This window comes from Strix uralensis, chromosome 2, assembly GCF_047716275.1.
Source record: "Strix uralensis isolate ZFMK-TIS-50842 chromosome 2, bStrUra1, whole genome shotgun sequence".
NCBI classification, from domain to species: Eukaryota; Metazoa; Chordata; class Aves; order Strigiformes; family Strigidae; genus Strix; species Strix uralensis.
Genome location: NC_133973.1, coordinates 74,074,384 through 74,092,385, shown reverse-complemented (window position 1 = coordinate 74,092,385; position 18,002 = coordinate 74,074,384). Strand labels below are relative to the sequence as shown.

At 36.5% G+C, this 18,002-nt stretch overlaps 1 protein-coding gene across 1 annotated transcript in view; it reads right to left on the bottom strand.

Annotated features, from left to right (window-relative positions):
* NALF1 (NALCN channel auxiliary factor 1) overlaps positions 1–18,002 on the bottom strand; it is a 492,690-nt gene that overhangs the window by 22,689 nt on the left and 451,999 nt on the right. The window lies entirely within an intron of this gene.

Here is an 18,002-nt window from a genome sequence, read left to right as displayed (position 1 = left end):
GTAAGGACTGTCTGACTTCAGGAAAACTGCATTTTGCTTGTGTACTATGGAATGAAAATCAGCTCTTACAGAGAGGCTTCTGCCCATGAGAGCTGTGGGACTGCTGGTGGAGTTTCTCTTCTGCCAGCCTTCATTCTCAGTCCTGTTCTGAGACTGTGGACAGCCTCAGGATAGAGCTGGCTAAACACATAAATACTGCAGCAATAGTGACCGAATAGAAGGGTTCAATCCTCCTTAAGGTATCTTTCCAATGAGAGTCAGTGGTACCATCAGGTGATAAAACATTTTTCATTAAATGCAGTAGAAAACATATAACAAGTGGCTTTCAAGTATGTGGGTTGCTAAAAATAAGATATTTCACAGGAACAAGTTTTCAGTGGACAAAAGATTTAAAAAAAAGGTTATAATTTTCATTTTATCTCAACACTGTTAAAATCAGGAAATTTTGACAGGGGAATAAGGTTCAAACATTTATTTCCAGATAAACACTTGCCATTCTGTTTATACAACCAAACATTGCTCATAAAACATTAATTTAAATACACATCTCACTTTTGGATTTTATTACATTAATATTGACGCAAAGCTGTTCTGCTTTGTGGAGAAGTTGCTTTATACATGCACACACATCCACACCTACACTCACATCCATTTTTTTTTTTTTTTCTGGGGAATTCTAATTTTGATTTTGATTTTTGTTTTTTTTAAATCTGTTCCAGAATGAACAAAAATTAACCATCTGAGCTTTCTGTAGAACAGACATTACATTTTCCAGTTATTCCATTCTATGTGCATTTTTTAAATTCCTTGTGTTAAAAGACTTCACTAGAAATGAGAATGTCTGTTTCATATTATGTAAATTTATACCTGAAATTTACAGTAATTTAGGAACAACCACATCTGTCTGGTGGTTATTTTAACCTCTGATTTTATTTATATGTTATTATAATGAATATTTTCTGCATCTGCATGGATGGAATATAATAAGATAAATATTTTAATATTTATCGAGAAGATCTTGATGCCAGTGAATGCAAGCTATTGTATTAAGAGACAAAAACATTTAGTGCTTCCTAAATGATGGTAAATTAAATAGGTAAACTTGTTTCTTTCCCTATTTTGCCTATTATAATAATAATTTCATTTGAAAGACACACATGTTATTTTATTTGAAGATAGAGGAAATGTAAACCAAGGTTGAAATTTATTTGCCACAACATTGTTGATCTTAGCTTCATCTAACATACTACATAACAAGATTTCTTTTAACCAAATACAAATGAGAGGAATGACAAGCTGCTCTGCTCACATCTTCATTGTTTATATTGGAAAAGACAAGCAGAAAGATGCAAATATGCCAGCTCCTAATAAAAATATGTTTCTTTGATTATGGAGAAATTACTGCAGGGGATATGGCATCTACGTCTCACTGTTACTTTAGTAATCTTAAAGAGAAATTAGACACAGATATAGAAGAGATCTATAATGTTCCTATCTGCCAAAATAAATTAAGCTTCTGCAAGGAATAGATGTGCAGAACCCAGATCCACCAGTCCCATCTTTCTGGTGATTAGCCATCCAATCAGCTGGGGTCATCATAATGATTAACTTCGTTGTTGTTTTATAACACTCTAAAACCTGAACTCATCATCTGTATCAGATTTTGGTCTTAGCTCTTACTTAATATAGCAAAGAAACTTTCTTTTGAAGATCATAAACATCCCTTTGGGTGAGCTTAAAGGAAATTGAAAATTAAATAACTCATTACAGAAATATGTAGTCTGGTAAAAAGTAAAAAGAAGGCACTAGCCTTTGATTTTGTGAGCTTAATAGTACTCCATCTAATCAGATGCTATATTAAAATGTTCAAATTAAAATAAAAGAAATGAATAATATTTAAAGTGTCTGATCAGCTTCCCTGGAATATCTTAGGACCACTGACTTCGAGTCAGTTCACATCGGGCAGGGGCCTGTTTTAAACTGTCTTAAAATTTTACAGTCTGTTCTAAAAACACATCTGAATTCATGATCCAAGCAACCTGTCAAGGCTGGAAAGTCTTTGTGTTCAACTCTGCTCTGCATCACTTTTAAAGTGATGGTAGTCTATATAAATCAGGTCAACATGACATTATTCAGAAGATTGATACTGCTGACTACCAGTGTATGCAGGAGGCCAGGACGGTCTCTCTCTTCATATCCTCTGCTTCCTCAAATTAAAAACCTGATTTTTTCTGCCTACAGAGCTCTGGTGTTGTTCAGAACAGACAATCCTTTATAGGCCCAGAGGGCTTCCCATCAACTTGTAACAGCTGATGCAGATTCCTGGCAGATGAAGGGACTTGTCATAGACTTATATAAACATACACAGAGAAATAGTTTTCTGCGCCTTGACTTTCTCTCTCCATTTGGAATTATACCCTTTTTAAGCATACGATTTATTCAACTTTGATGTTAAATTTTCATCTTGATTATGCAGGCTGAAATGTTATCTGTCTAAATCCAAACAAGCATCTGAAAATTCAGTAAATAAGAGGACAAAAGCTAAAGACAAGGAGTCAATGAATCCAGAAGAAATAAGAAAATTAAGGCATCAGAGATAGGACAAATGCTTTATAACATGAAAGCTTTTCAAAAAGAAAAAAAACCCCGGAACTCATAACAGTGAAAGGACCCTGTCATAGTGTAGACGCTATTAATGATATTATTTGTATAACTGACACAAGTTTATTTTAATCATGGTAATTTGAAATTGATTGGAAGAACTTTATTGCATTGCAAACTATCTAGAGACAAAGCAGACTGGCCTTACTCTTTTCTCTAGACATTTTAGAATGCAGGAGCAGGTCTGGAGATGCCACTGCACTATTCTACATTGCTACACTCAATGTCCTCAAGCTGTGCTACCTTGCCCTCATACATTTAATGTACAGATTGACATAAAGACCTCATAGTTGTGTGCTGTTGTTATGACATTGAAGTGAGACATCCAGGCATCTGAAGAGGGTGAGTGCCTGACCTTAAAACAGCTCCCAAGGAAAGGAGACAGATCACCCCTTCTCACAGTTTTTTTCTCACACAGCTCTGGTTTGAGGCTGCACAGCTGAGCCAAGAGCTGGCTTGAGTCCAGGTAGCCAAACCTTGCCTGGGTGGGGATATATATGGGAATATATATGACATTGCAGTCAGAACCACAACAGCTTGTAACCTGACTTTGATAAATAATATTTTCTGGGAGAGCACAATAACCTCTCTGAAAAGTTCACCAATAAGCTCAATGATAAGCTCACCAAGAGCAGGAATCCCAAGTGAGGAGTTTCCCCTGCCTGGTGTGGTTCTACAAGCAACTAGACATTTGCCACAGCTGAATGAAGCCTGTTATCACAGGAGATTACAGAGCAACAGGACAACATGCACGTCCTTTTTATCGTTTCACCTGAAAATCTGGTGATCACCAGCATAGAGACTGCAACACAATCTTCTCACCTCTGATTTTCCAGAATTGGAAGCATCAAGTGTCTATCTAAGGATCTGTGCAAACTGTCTGCAGTTTAGTCCAGCGACAGCTGGCATCTATAATTTCAGCATTCAGAGCTCTTACACCAGTATCCATGAAAATTCAAGTTTTAACCACCTTAGGAAGCCCATTTGGGTGTTTTTTGGGGGGTTTTGTTTGGGGGTTTTTTGGGTTTTTTTGGTTTTTTTTGGTTTTTTTTAGTTTTCTGTTTTCTCTGTATAATCTCACTGTAATGTAGTCTGAGAAATCCCTTGAAAGTTGGTGTATATGTTGTTCAACAGCATACAAAACCCATCATGCCTCTGAAGATTATACTTCATCAGCAGGTTCATTGGTTGTCTTTGAACTTTTCTTTTTGTATATTAAACTTCACAATACTGGGTTTACCTTGGAGATAATTTGAGGTGTATTTTGATCCTTTCTACTACATTTACTCATGTATAAAGATAAGTAAAAAGAATTTAAGATATTTAAGACCCTACTGAATTATTCAAGCACTACAGTCATGTATTGTGCCATACATGTAGACAGAGATGGCTGATTCAGTTGATCACAAAATAAAATCTTTGTCAGGTAAATTCTCCACCATTAGGAGCAATGTTGGAAGCAGAGATTATTGCCAGATATTCTTGCTGACATTCAGAGATTAAAGTGTAATTTCTCAATGTGTATTCACATACCTAGATTCATCAGGTTTTGCCACTTAAAATCTAACACATCTTTTATATCTCCCAAACTTGTAACAGCTGTTTACCACCTTAAGCCACTTAATCTTGATTATTGGCCAACTAGAAGGAAAAAATACAAAGATGAGATATTGAAGTGCGATTCCATTGAAGACAAGATGTATCTGTGACTTCTACTTAATTTTGTGTGCCAGAGCAGTGGACATGTCTCATACAGAGTGGAAGAGGATCTCCATCATGCTCCCTGCAGCAGACTATGAGATATGTATCACTTTGAGAAAGCTTCAGTCTCAAGGCATGAGATTTGAGTCTTGGCAGTAGAAAATAAACCACAAGAGCTTTTGGATGATGCGGCTAGTGCACAGTCATCAGCTACTGCTAGTGATGGTCTGCAGTCTTGAAGAGCTCATAGACTGCACAGTTGTTCACTGATTGTTCAACAGTGACACCACGAGCAAATCATGGGTGCAGGATTCAAAGCTGTTAAGCAAGAAGGCAAATAAAAACATTAACTTTCATTATCTCTGAAACAAAGAATCTCATGAGACTTTCTGATAGAATTTATAAAAGCTTCTATCTTGCTTATGTGGAGCATGTTTGCTTAACTCATTTGTCAAGAAGATGTGAATAATACAATTCTTTTCACTTCCTATCTATTTCCATTCTTTCTTTCATCCTTTCTTATCCTGCATTTCCAAAATTCAAATGCTTGTTTACTTTTCCCAATCCTTTTCTATATCAGCAGTGATCTAGCATATTCTCATGTCTGGATGTCTGGCAGTTCTTGGAAGGAAAAAATAGGTCTAATTCCTCCAAATCTTTTGCTTCCAGAGTTTCCAGAGAAGACCCAGGTATGTTTCAGTGATTCCAGCCCAAAAGGGTCAGCTTCCAGCATTACTATTCACTTCTGCAGAAGAAATAGCTGATTTTAACAATAACATATTAATGTATATGACACTTCTCATCTTGGGATCAGTTCTGCATGCCTAGTCCAGGGAAAAAACTTGTGGTTTATGCTAGACGCCTGGGACTAGTTGAGATGGAAATTACCAGACAGGTCACATTAAGGACCATTTTCAGCTAACAAAAAACCCCACCTTATCTAATGGTATGATGAGTGTGGTACTAGTCTGTGAGTGGTTGTACTAGCAGTTATCTCCATAAAGGGAAATATTTCTTGTTTTTCCTTTGTCAGATTTCCATCGTCTTTAATAATATCAAATCTAATATATATGGGTTTTATCTGAAATATCAAAATGCTTGATGCAGTATTTTTGTGGGAAATGGAATAAAACACTATTTCATAGTGTGCAGTGCTTGCTATAAAATCCTTCTTCTTTGATCCTGTTGGATTATATGATGCTATCTCAATTTCAGGCATTTTGCTTGAACATCTATATTCCTGTTACACATTAGACATTAATATCAATTTCCTTACAGCTAAAACATGCCTTTAGAGCCATCCTCTTAAGTGTGGTACCATCTTAAGGAGAATCATGGGATTTTGGGCTCAGCGTTTTTCGTGTTTCTTTTGGGTATGCAATAATGATATTCAAAAGATATCCAAAAAGATATCGTGTCTTCCAAGAGTTACACACAAATGAAACAAGACGAAGTTGTAATGAATGCACTAAATCACTACCACATTATTTTTATGTCATTATATGTATTTAACTTTGTCATCACAATAACAAGTTTCTCCCCTCTTTCTTTTCATAAAGGATTGCCTGAGTTATGTAAAACTGGGATTTCTGCAAGCTGTTGTAAAGGGAACTTTTTATCTCTGAACAAAAGTGGTGTTTGCTCTCAGATTTTCAAATATTCATCATAGTTTCTCTTAGATTATTTCATGTGCTACATGGGGTCAAATCTGAATGCAACTATCTGCTGACACATCTAACAATTTGCATAGGTCAGTGACATCAGGGAAAATACTGAGATGCAGAGTTTTGCCCTTCAAATTTACTTTCATTTGTTGTTGTTACAGCTTGTTCAGCAAATAGAAGACAATGTTGGAAGACCACCAAAGAGCTTGAGAATAAAAGACCAGACCTGTTACCAAAAATTGTACAGTCTGTCATTAAGAAAAGTTAATAGATTAGATGGGTTAGGAGCAGAAGATATTCTATTCTATATTTCAGAATGATTCCCCAAGTCATCCGGAGACTCTCTGACAAGTAAGCCACAGACATATTTGGAAGCTAATAAGTTGGTTAAAATAATATTTCGAAGTGGAATAATAAAAAAAAGTGTAAATGATTATATGAGAAAGGCTAACCAGTCTGATTTCCACAAAGGTAAATTCTCTCTCTAATGAATTAGAATTCTTCCAAAGCATAAAAGTGAAAATGTGGTCCTGGTGGCAATTTATTTAGCTGTTCAAAATTCCATTAATAAGGTCTCTAAAAAAGGTAGTAAACAATTTAAATAATTATTGCTTGAGAGTAGTATACAGTCACGTATACAAACTGGGTAAGGGGAAACGAAGGAAAAAAAACAACCAGTTTTCATCAGTACAAAAGGTAAAAGCAGGGTGTCTCAGGTTTTCCTGTATGTTATGTTTTGCTTAGTAATATATTAATACATTAGAAAGAGGGCTAAACAACAAGAATGCAAGTGCACGAAAGAAAAAAAGTTAATCAAGTCCAAAAAAGGAAATTAAAGTTAAGCTGAACTGAAAACTTGCTGAACAGAGTGACGTTCAATGTTGAAGAATTGAAAGAAATTAAACTTGGTGAAGAAAAGTATTTGTATACCATAAGGGATTTTACATTTAGTGTGTGAGTCCAAGAAAATAATCTGGATCTCGCTGTTCTGTGCATTCTGTGCAGTTACAGCCAGAAAAGACAAGTGGATGCACAAATGCTGGGAAATGAGGTAGAAACAGTATCCTGCACAGCTAATGCCACACACTCACCTGGAATACTCTACTCAGAAACAAATAATCCCACCTCAAAAAGGAGGCACAAAATTAATGAAAAGCAAATAACATTTCCATCACTAGGACCTCTGAAGAAAGACTGAAAGACTGAGTTATGAAACTTCAGAAAGGAGATGGTGGCAGGGAACATAAAATGATGGGTGTTGTAGAGAATAGGGACAATTTTCTGATCTCTTTGTTTTATGTCCCAGAACCAGGGGGCAAAGAAGTGATAAAACTGAAAAGCCTCACTTTTGAAATTATAGGAGGGAAACATTTTTCCATATGATGTTTAGACTCAGCAGTCATACAATAGCATTTTCTTGAGAAGAAGAAATTAAGATTCAGAAAATGATCTTTCTAAGGTAAGGCCATATGTTCCTTCGTGAAGTTACTAAAGGAAAAAAGATTGTTGAAGACATTCAGGGAGAAAAACTCTGATCACCTTAGATATTTTTTATAGGTGTACTGGCTCTCTCTTTGAAGAACCTGTAGCCATTTCTCACTATTGTATATATAAAGGCATTTATACTTACTTTAGGAGAGCTACTTCACTAGATACTTAAAATGCAGGCGTACACAAGTTGGCTTGGATACCTTACAGTGTTAACAGAAAGAGTACTAGTGCAAATATAAACAAAGTCTTTCAGGAACTATCTGTGCTGTTGCTTATTCTGAAATTTCTGGCTTCTTCCTATGCAAGGTCTATTGCTGACTACTGTGGAAACAAGATTGTGGATGGGATGGCTTATTGATAAACTCCTGCAAGTGACAGTTGTCCTGTGGACAGTTGCCTTCAGGGGAATTACTCTTAACTTCAGTGGGCGACAACAGTGAATAAATCATCTGCCAGTTTCATTGATGTGTGTCCGAAGCACACGACAAGTTCAGAAGGCTTCATGAGCTTCTACTCCTTGTTGACCAAGCACTGGACACTCATATTTGTCTCCAAGGCCAATGTAAATGCATGGTTCGATTTGCCAACATTGTTTAACAAAATCATAAAAGGTAAAAAGATATGTGTTTACTATACTAAAAGGAGAACTTGAATGTTTAGTAAAAAAAATTCTGAAGGGTAAATTATCAAAGAAAACAGATTAGCTTTTTTATAATGCAAGTCCTTAGTTTAGACCCAGGTTCTCTAATTACCCTGGTTCTTACATGTTGTTTCCATGATGACTGCAAGTCAACATAAATACAGGCTGTTAAAACAGCTGAATGTCCTCACATCTTTATACTAGATGCATATTCCTGCTGCCCCTCTTGTACTGGCAATAATATTAGTGCAGCCATATGTTAAGGCAGACCAGGTCTTCTTTATTGACTTAATTCTCAGCTGAATCAGACTTGTGATCCAGCCCTGTGAATTGCAAGCATGGGAGAAGAGACTAACTGGGAATGGGTAAGGAAGCCCTATGTCTTTTTGTGCAATCCTGTTCATTTATAGACTTCAGGTGACTGTGGAGTCTAAACCTGCACCTTTAGATGGCTTGTGACCAGCTGGAGCATCAGAAGTACAGATCATGTTTCCTGTGTGACATTCCCCCAGCAATGACTGAAGAAGAAAAAGAATGCAGAAAAACATAGAAAATGTAATAAAAATTATTTACTAGCAACAAACAATATATGTATTTCTTTTAACCAGACTCATTAATGTCTCTTTAGTTAAAATTAGGTCACAGGATAGTTTCAATCTTTACATTTCTGTTTGGAACTTTAGATGCTTTAAAACTTTTGCACTTATAGCTATTTTTAATTTTTCACTGCCATTTTGTGATGATTTTTGTTCCTTAATCAAACCCTGTTTATGTCTGAAATCTCTGCTGTGACTCTTTGTCAAAATGCCTCTTTCCTAAATGCACTCAACATAATAATTGCGGATCTTTCTTTGCTAGCCTGTGACCTAGTTAATTATGCTTTTGTGAAGCTGTATTTATTCTCATATTGACAGGTTTTATTCTTTTTTTTAATGAAAATGATGTCTTTATGAATATCAAAGACATCTTGGAAAGTCAGCACTAGCAGCATAGTCTGTCAACCTGTGCTGTACACAAGGGTATTTTGTGGAATACAGAATGGGAAAAGAGCACAGAACCAAATCCATTTTCCTGTGATCAGCTACTCTTCTTCATGCTGGGAAACTCACCCTTACTAATAATTATCTTTACAATGGCAAGCCTGAGTATCTTCTTAAAAATTTCTCCTCTTTAGCAGAATGAGAAAATAATACATTAAGCTCCTGTGCTCCTTTGCCTTTAAAGTTCTAAATTCCTTCACAGTTGGATAATCTCAGAAACCAGCCTCAGACACCTCTTTTTTTTGGGTGATTACAGTTCTACTGATTGACTTACAGAATCCTTCATCTAGGCTATGAACTTGCTGTGTGACATGATAATTCCTAAAGATCCACTCTCACGAATGCTAACAAGCTGCTTGAAAACTCAGCAAATCATCTCTGCTGTCTACCTTTTTCCTTCTTAATGACTTATTTATACTCTATTAGTTCCCAACCATGCTGTGTTAGCTGAATTTTATTTTATTTTTACTTCATATTTTGCTTTCATTTCTTTTGCTTGTTCTCTGGCACTAAATGCACTCTATTTACTGTTTGTTCACAACCTTGTCTAGGGGCCACAATTCCTGGTCAGAAACAGGGCTCAGTCATGCTACTTAGCTGCAATGTGCAAAATCCAATACTGAAGCAGACTACTGACAAGTCTAGAGTTAATTTTGACAAAATCTGTTTTCAGTCATCTAGTCTTCATGGGTGTTAACACACCACAGATCTCACTGACTGCAATTGAATTGATGATTCTTGCTTTCTTATATGGAAATTAGCCTTTAGTTAAAATAATGCCAGAAAAAAATAGTTAAAATAATGCGGGAAAACTGGTCACAAAGGCAGAAGCACCAGAGATACTGAATTCACACAGATTTGTAAAAGTAGATGACTGAATACAGTAAAGAAATACAACTGAGAGGTCAAAATACAAACTTAATACTTATTAAGCATCAAAGATGTCATCCAAGAGTTTAACCCAACACATGAAGCTAAGCTTCAATGGTTCTGTTGTTCATGAATATACTGTTTTATTGCTATTGCTGTGGTCTTGACATTGAAATAAAAAACTGCCTTTGTGATGCTAAATAAAAATACTTTCTATTATATTTGTTTTCAGAACTGTTGCTCGTCAAATAAATAAGTAGTTCCATCATATGCAGCCACATTATTCAATGATTAGGGGTATTACAGTGTGTTGTAAGCAGAGTTGATTGTGAACAGTGTTGTGCGGCTCAGCCTCATTTTGGAGAATCATGATAAACTATTTTGAGAAGATTTCCTCAGTAAGCCATTCTCCTGGGGGTTACCAGAACAGGAACTACACTTGTCCCTGCCATTCCTGTGTTATCTGGATTAAAGGCATTTATGCACTATTTTCTCATGCCTTTCATAGAACAATTCTGTCCCATGTTGTATCTCCATGCTCTTTGGACCAGCAATAACAGGAACAATATTTAAGGAAATAACTTCTGCATTAATCAACCTTCATGAAAATCCTATTTGTGTGAAATTTTTGTTTGCAATATCAATGGATGATACGAGGCCAGAAGATCTATGTGTTTTTGAGGGAGAGGACAAGCTCAGAACATGAGTAGGGTGAAGTGAAAGAGCCATGGTTCAACCCAGCTTGAAGAGATGGGCATGTGTCTCTGTAGGAGACTCCAAGTATGCAAAAGAGAATTGGGGACCTGGTCAGAGGGTCAGTTAAAGTTAAAGACTCCATATGTCCTTCCATGTGGCTTTCTGTCTGGTCTGAATAGTGAAACACTGTACCATTGCCACTCGGTATGAAATATGATATGGAAAGTTCTGAAGCCCACTACCAGTACAACAGGTGAGCCATCTAGGTGGAAATCAAGGATCCCAGGATACACTTCAGAAAGAAAACTTGCTAACCCCACTATGCTGACCACTGTTTTCTATGTCAGTAAAATAGTTGCTGGTGCCAGAAGTTTGTTTGAGCTATTGCAAACTGAATGATAAGTGGGATTAGCAAATCCCATAGAGGTTAGTTTGTGAAGGCTCTTTCATGAACGGAATCCAAACATCTAGTTGTCAAGACCAGGAGTTAATTTTTAATATTTTTTTTTTAAAGGTATGTTCTGTTAACAGAATTAGACAGCAGGATACAAGAGAGAAAGAGAAAGGGCTGAGGAGACCTAAGAAATATAACAGCATATGTGATGACCTCTCTATCTTTCCCTACAGCTATATATTCAATTCCTTGCAGGCATAACTTCAAAATATAGAGATATATTTTCCTACCTCCATTCTACCCAGTTTGATGTCACCTCATTTCTGTTTAAAATACTCTAATCGGAAATAAATAGCAAAAGACCAGACTTTGTTCTTTTTGGTATGATAATTTAAAGCTTGAGTTATTTAAGTCCCTACACAATTTTTTAGTCTCTCATTTTGAATCTGTTTTGTCAAATATGATTAATTTATTTTTTCGTGAATCTGTCTTGATATGCTTTGTGAAAGGTCACTCTCAAACACCTATCAGCACCAAATATCTCAGGCTCTGGTTTAGCTGTGGGAAAAGGAAGTGTAGGTGGAATTCATGCCTTCAGTTTCTAAAAGGAAGTCTTACTCTTAGCTCAAACAAGGCTGTACTTGTATTGCACAGATGAAGATTATATCTTTTTAAATGTTAATGAAGCATTACTAACTGGGCATTTCAGGTGCCGGGGTCATCTTTTTCTGTGGTTCCTGTATAATCAGACACATTGACTCCTACTATGACTCACTTGCTGAAAGAGCCTGCCTATCTATCCTACGGATGCAGAGATTTGGAGAGATTATCCTCTCTTGCTTTAAATTCCTATATTAGGGAATATAAGTAATTCACATTCTATTGATAAACTGCTACTAATTCTAGAGATAGGAAATAGACCCAAATAAGTAAAAGAAGTTTATTAACATTGATTTTACTGGAGAGACTTGCCTTACATCCACAGATCATGGAGTGAATGCATCACAGAATGCAGTGAGATGTCTGTATTTGGGAAATGTGGCAATCTCCCTATAAAATAAGCTTATGATAGGGGAAATTAACCATTGTGACTTTTTTTTTTCTTTTTATAATAGGATTGTTCTGTTAAAGAGCATGCATCCATACCAGCATGATTTAGTGTTCTGTGGATTTAGGTCTGGACACAAGGGAGAGATGTGAATACATACTTTTTGTCTGTAAATTTAACCTTCCACTAAATACCTCAAAAACATGTTAGAATTTGGCCAGTACCAATATTACTGGTAAACTCTAATTCCAAAAAGTGCTGTAGCCACAAAATCAAGAACAACTTTTTTTGGCAGCCAATTCTGCTTTTGAATGGAACATGACCTGTTAAAAGACAGGCCAAGGATTTTGCGACAAACTGTGCAAAGTAATTCCTTGTCAAAATTTGCTACATAATTTCCCCCATCAGGAAGTCCTCTTTGTGAGATGTATAAATAATTCTACTGTCCATCGTACTCCTGTACAATGAAATGCTGGAGCAAGACCAAAGTGGCAATTCTTTAAAATTAAAGATTAAATAATTACACTGATTTATGCACAAAGAATGCTGGGGATAATGTGTTCAGTTTGCATCAGCCAATGACACACATCACAGCATACAGTATCCTGTCAAATTCTAGCGTTGTATATAAATGTCAACCCTGCTGTTTATTTTCAATTTGAAATGCATTAATATTAGCTCTATCATGCCCACAAATCTTATAACGAAGACAGTTGATTAACTTTTTTTTTTTTTTCCTGAAGGACAGGCAAAGACAAGTATGAATTTCAATGCAATGGTGACCATGTGTCTTATTATTTTATTGGGAAATTCATTCATTCATCCTGTTCTTATTCATGGCAAAATAGTCTATAAGCAAATACACAAGGAAGGAGAGATGAGAACTAATCATGTAAGAAAAATCACTAGGAAATGTTAAAGAAAAGCCAAGAAAAATGTTTTTATTTTCATATACTTTGGTACCTATGATTAATTGCTTTACATTATGATTAAGTGCTTTACCTCTATTCATCAACTTTTTGCTAATTTTAAATTGTTTTACACTTCTCTACAGACATGATTATCTAATCTCTTGGTTTACTGGATCACAGAACAAATCACTGACTTGATTGATTGATTGATTTGTATTTCCTTTGGCTAGCAAAAGACAGTACTATCATGGAGTGGTGAGTTTTTAAGAATATGCAAGATCATGTTTTAACATCAGCTGTTCCAAACACACGAAAACTCAGTATTGAGACTGACAAAAGCACAAAGCTAGATTAATTATGTACTCTTATAAAAACCAGCATATTCAGAATTCATCTTCACAAAACAAAGAATCAAATTGAGGATCTGGTTTCAACAACAATTTTTGTGTGCAAAAAGTATAAGCAATTACTTATTTAAGTATAAGATGCTTTCATTGACATCATTAATGTCTATATGATATGGTGATGTTGAAGTATGTCCGAAGAATCATGGGATCATAGGATCACTGGATAATCCAGGTGGGAAAGGGCCTCAGGAGATATCTAGAGCACCCCTCTGCTCAAAGCAGAGCCAGCTGTGAGATAAGAGCAGGTTGCTCAAGGCTTTGTGCTTAAACACTCCAAAGGATAGAGCCTGCACAGTGTCCCTCTCCCAATGCTGATGGTCCTCATGGGGAAAAAGTATTTTCCAACAACCTTTTGGAACCTCTTTTGTTTTAAGTTATGTCTGTTATCTTCTAGCTGCGAAGAGCCTGGATCTGTCTTCTCAATGATCTCCCTGTAGATACTGTTAGATTGCTATTAGACCCTCTAAACTTCAGAGATGCTATCACTCGATGTTTACTCTTTCCTACATATCAGTTAACACTCACACTCAGAGAAAGTGTTTGAGGCTTGACAAACATTTAGTCTGATTCATCAGTTTTCATCTTAGATTTTTCAGAAATTAAAAAGAGAGATAATTTTTCTTCCTTACATACTGATAAAAAAAGGGCTGAATTCATATAAGGTAATTGCTGAAAAAGAGTTCGAGGTGATGGAAAGTAAATTTAAACAAATTCACTAAACTATTCTGTAACCTAAAAATAGACTGTTTTTTAACAAAAGAGGAGATTCTTATCTAGTGAAAGGATTTGATTAATCCTAAACCAGTATAATTTCAGGTTTAAAATAAAACATTTCATTTTGTGAATTTTGATAGAAACTGTAAGGTATGTCAGCTGCCACAAGATGTCTAGACTTATATGATCTTTTCCAAAAGTTGTTCTTCCTCTGTTTCTGTAGAAAAGATAAATGAAAATTTTCAAGTTGGGAAAGTGTCTAAAGAGCAGAGAAACAAGCAGTGGCAAAAGACAGGCAAGGATAGAGTTTGTAACTAACAATCATGAGTCGTATCATGCTATTACTTTAAAGCATAATTCCATCACAGAAATTAAAAATAACTGTTTAATGTTAATAATATGCAGCACAGTACAGCTCAGTGTAGATACTTTATACTTCTAAATTCACAGTTCTCAAAGGCACTATCAACTCTGGGTAACTCTCACCACCCACAGGGAGATATGAAAAATGTTTGACAAATACGTAAAGAGTAGTAGAGAGTAAAAGGTCAACAAATGTAAATATAGGAACCTAATATTAGTCCATTAAAGTAATACATATACACAGAGAAGGGGCCTATTTCTCCTTAATTCACACTGACTGAATTGCTTCACATTTGCTCACAAAAGCTTTTCTATAAATAAGCATATATGAGATAAGGCAAGATTTTAAAGAAGAAGCTTTCTCTGCTGTATTCTAAAGACAAAAGTGCTGAGGGGACAAAGTGTAATTAATTAAAATGAACAAGGTGACTGAAAGTAAATTTAGAGAAATTCAGTAAATCCTTTCAGAACTTATATCAATAATATATGTTAAATTAATGCTTAATTGTAAATTATTCTTGTGGTAAAATATGCGTTTGCTTTAAATAAAAAATGAGACACATCAGGAAATAAATAAGGTATTATTGTTTGCCTTTGAGGACCACATCGTATTCTGGCCATTATCCAGTCATGGGATTGCAACACATGTCCAGGTGCTGATCAATACCTTCTCATTGAAGAGGCCTGAACTAAAAAGGCTGATTCTCATGTTTGCAGAGAAACTTTTACATTCTTACAAGGAATACGCAGTATCATTATGTGATATATTCAAATTTTTCAGAGTGTGCAAAGGGACATTTGTATAAACGCATTCAGGAGACATGCAGTTACTGAATGTTTTGCTTTGTCACTTGTGCTGTCTCCATTCTGAAGAAGGTCATGTTCACCTTTTCTCCTAAGTGGCCTGTACTTTGGCTTAACCTCAGCCCTAAAGGATCAGTGAGAAAACTGAGAGTTAAATCTTCTTGTGTAGTACAGCTTCAAAGTATAGAACAGGAACTGGGGAAACAAACTGAAATTAATCTGTGTCATATATACCATCTATACCAAATCTGTTTTCACATTGGTTTCTTAGTTTGACCACAATGGATTACTTTCAACTCCCAGTACTGTTAGGATGCGTCAAAACATTTACTTTTTTCTATAGATATTATTATTTCTCTTCAGAGTTTTTCTATTTGCTCTGCAGCTTTTTTTTTCTTTCAACCACATTTTCTGCGCAAGTGCATTTTATACCTGGATGTAACCTCTGGTCATTCAGAGTCTTACATATTCTGTATTTAATCTGTGCTTTCAAGTAAAACTGAACAACTCACATAGTTTCAGAATTAAGAAAGTAAACACTATAAAAATATCAGGAAGTGGAGGGAAGAGCTGTTCAGGGATATCACTATTCACCTAGGTTCAGCAGCTATTTATTTTCTAAATGGGCCAAATGAGATAAAAGTTAGGACTGGTCATGTCAGCCCAACCAGCAAGAGCCTGGAGGTGTTCCTGGGTGCCAGGCTTCTGGTAAGGGGAAGAAATTGGAGGAAGAAAAGGTTCATAACTCCCTGCCCATATGAGGATGACAACCTTGTGGGTTTGCCTGGTCCCACCCCAGCCATGGGTGTTACCAGAGGGCTGCAAAGCCCACTTCTGCTCAGAGCACTAACTCCCTTTTTTTGGTAATCTGGCAGTTTTACCTGAGTTGTATATCCCCTGAACCCTGTTTGGTCTAGCTTTTAATTAAACTGAAGGGTGATGAAACAGCAACTGCAACAGGCCACCTGAGTGTCCCCTCACAGGCGGCATGTGGCCCACACTCTGGCAGCTGCAGACCTCTGGCTTTTCCTCTTCAAGTTTTAACATTTCACAGGTAGAGTGGGCGACCCATTTCTGTCAGAAATAGCTCTGTCCATTTTAAAGCATGTGTCTGTATTCCTGTCAGCTTCACTGGGATTTATGTTCTCTGATCTGCAAGACTAGCAGTGCTGCTTTCATCACTGTTTCACAAGAAGCCTATGCGTAAACGATGTTTTCCACTGATTAAAGAGGAAACTTGGTGAAATTGTAGGATATTTTTGTGTAACCCAGACAATTCTTAAATCACTCTGCATTCATGTATAAAGAAACACTACCGTCACATTGCGAAAGTAAGTTTCTTACCAATGCTTAGCTAGTTTCCTAAGTGTCAATCATTTGGGCACAGACAGATTGTTTAAAGAAATCTTATAAAGTATGAAGAGAAGCTACTTCCTATTTATGCCATAAAGTGCTTTTGTAGCTCTGAGGAGCTGAAATGTGACCTGTTTGTTTCACTGTGGTGCACAGCAGCATGCATGAGAAATCAGCCAAGAGAAACTTAAAAGGAAATATTGAGCTGCTCTCTGTCTTTTAAAGCACTCTAATCTCTTAATAAGAGTTGGCAGGTGCTAACGGTTTTGTGCTGATTTCTTTCTCCTTTTTCAGTTATCTCAGTTCTGTGAAGGTAGATTCATTTTCTGGGTTCATTAAGTATTCCTTCACCTGCCTTGAAATGGAACTGCAGGCCCTTTGATAGATAGATTAAAAGGTTATCTAATTTCACTGTTGCTTCTACAAGTATCTTTGTTTTCTCTGATGAAATGCTCTTTTGTAGCTTTCTAGAGTGGTAACCTCCGTGGATCACAATAAATGTCCCTACTCCTCCCACAGCAAAAACAAATAAGGGTGGGGAAAAAAGGCTTTGCCTCATTTCTTCAGCAAAGACATTCAAAGACATGCTAAACCACCGGTTTCTCTTCTGTGCTGATTTCAACAGGTCCCCTGTGAAAATTACAATGCCAAATTAACCCCTCACTAATGCCATTAATAGAGATTCACCAAATGTAATTTCCTCCTGATATTAATAAGAGAAGTTTATATACTGAAGCATGAAGGAATACAGAATCACAGGAAGCTCTGGTGCCTTTACCATATATTCACACAGTCACATCTGAGACAAGCACTGAGACAAGCACTGAAAGACAGCGTCCGAGGCAAGGCAAGTGGAAAGATGTGGTACAATTCAGGTCTCTAATTTGAACTTTAATGGGTTTAAGGTGGTTTAAACACTGGATACAAAAAGTAAGCGATCCGATTAGAGCACCCCTAAAGTAAAACACTTTTTGAAAAATCTAACTTTTGAGACAGGGATTTATTGAGGGGGACACAGGGTCTGCAGCACATCATGCCTAAGGAAGCATGAGCTCCATGAAGTGCATTGAGAAAGGATCAGTGCTGTCGCATCCGCCTCCTTACATGGCACCAAGCTCTGGAGCACACGATCGGGGTTACGATTTTGTCATGGCATTAATTTCTCCTGGGAGATACCACTCAAGCACACACCGCAGACTCTGGGAGTGAACAGGGACATTAGCTCTCTAACCAGTAACTGCTAAG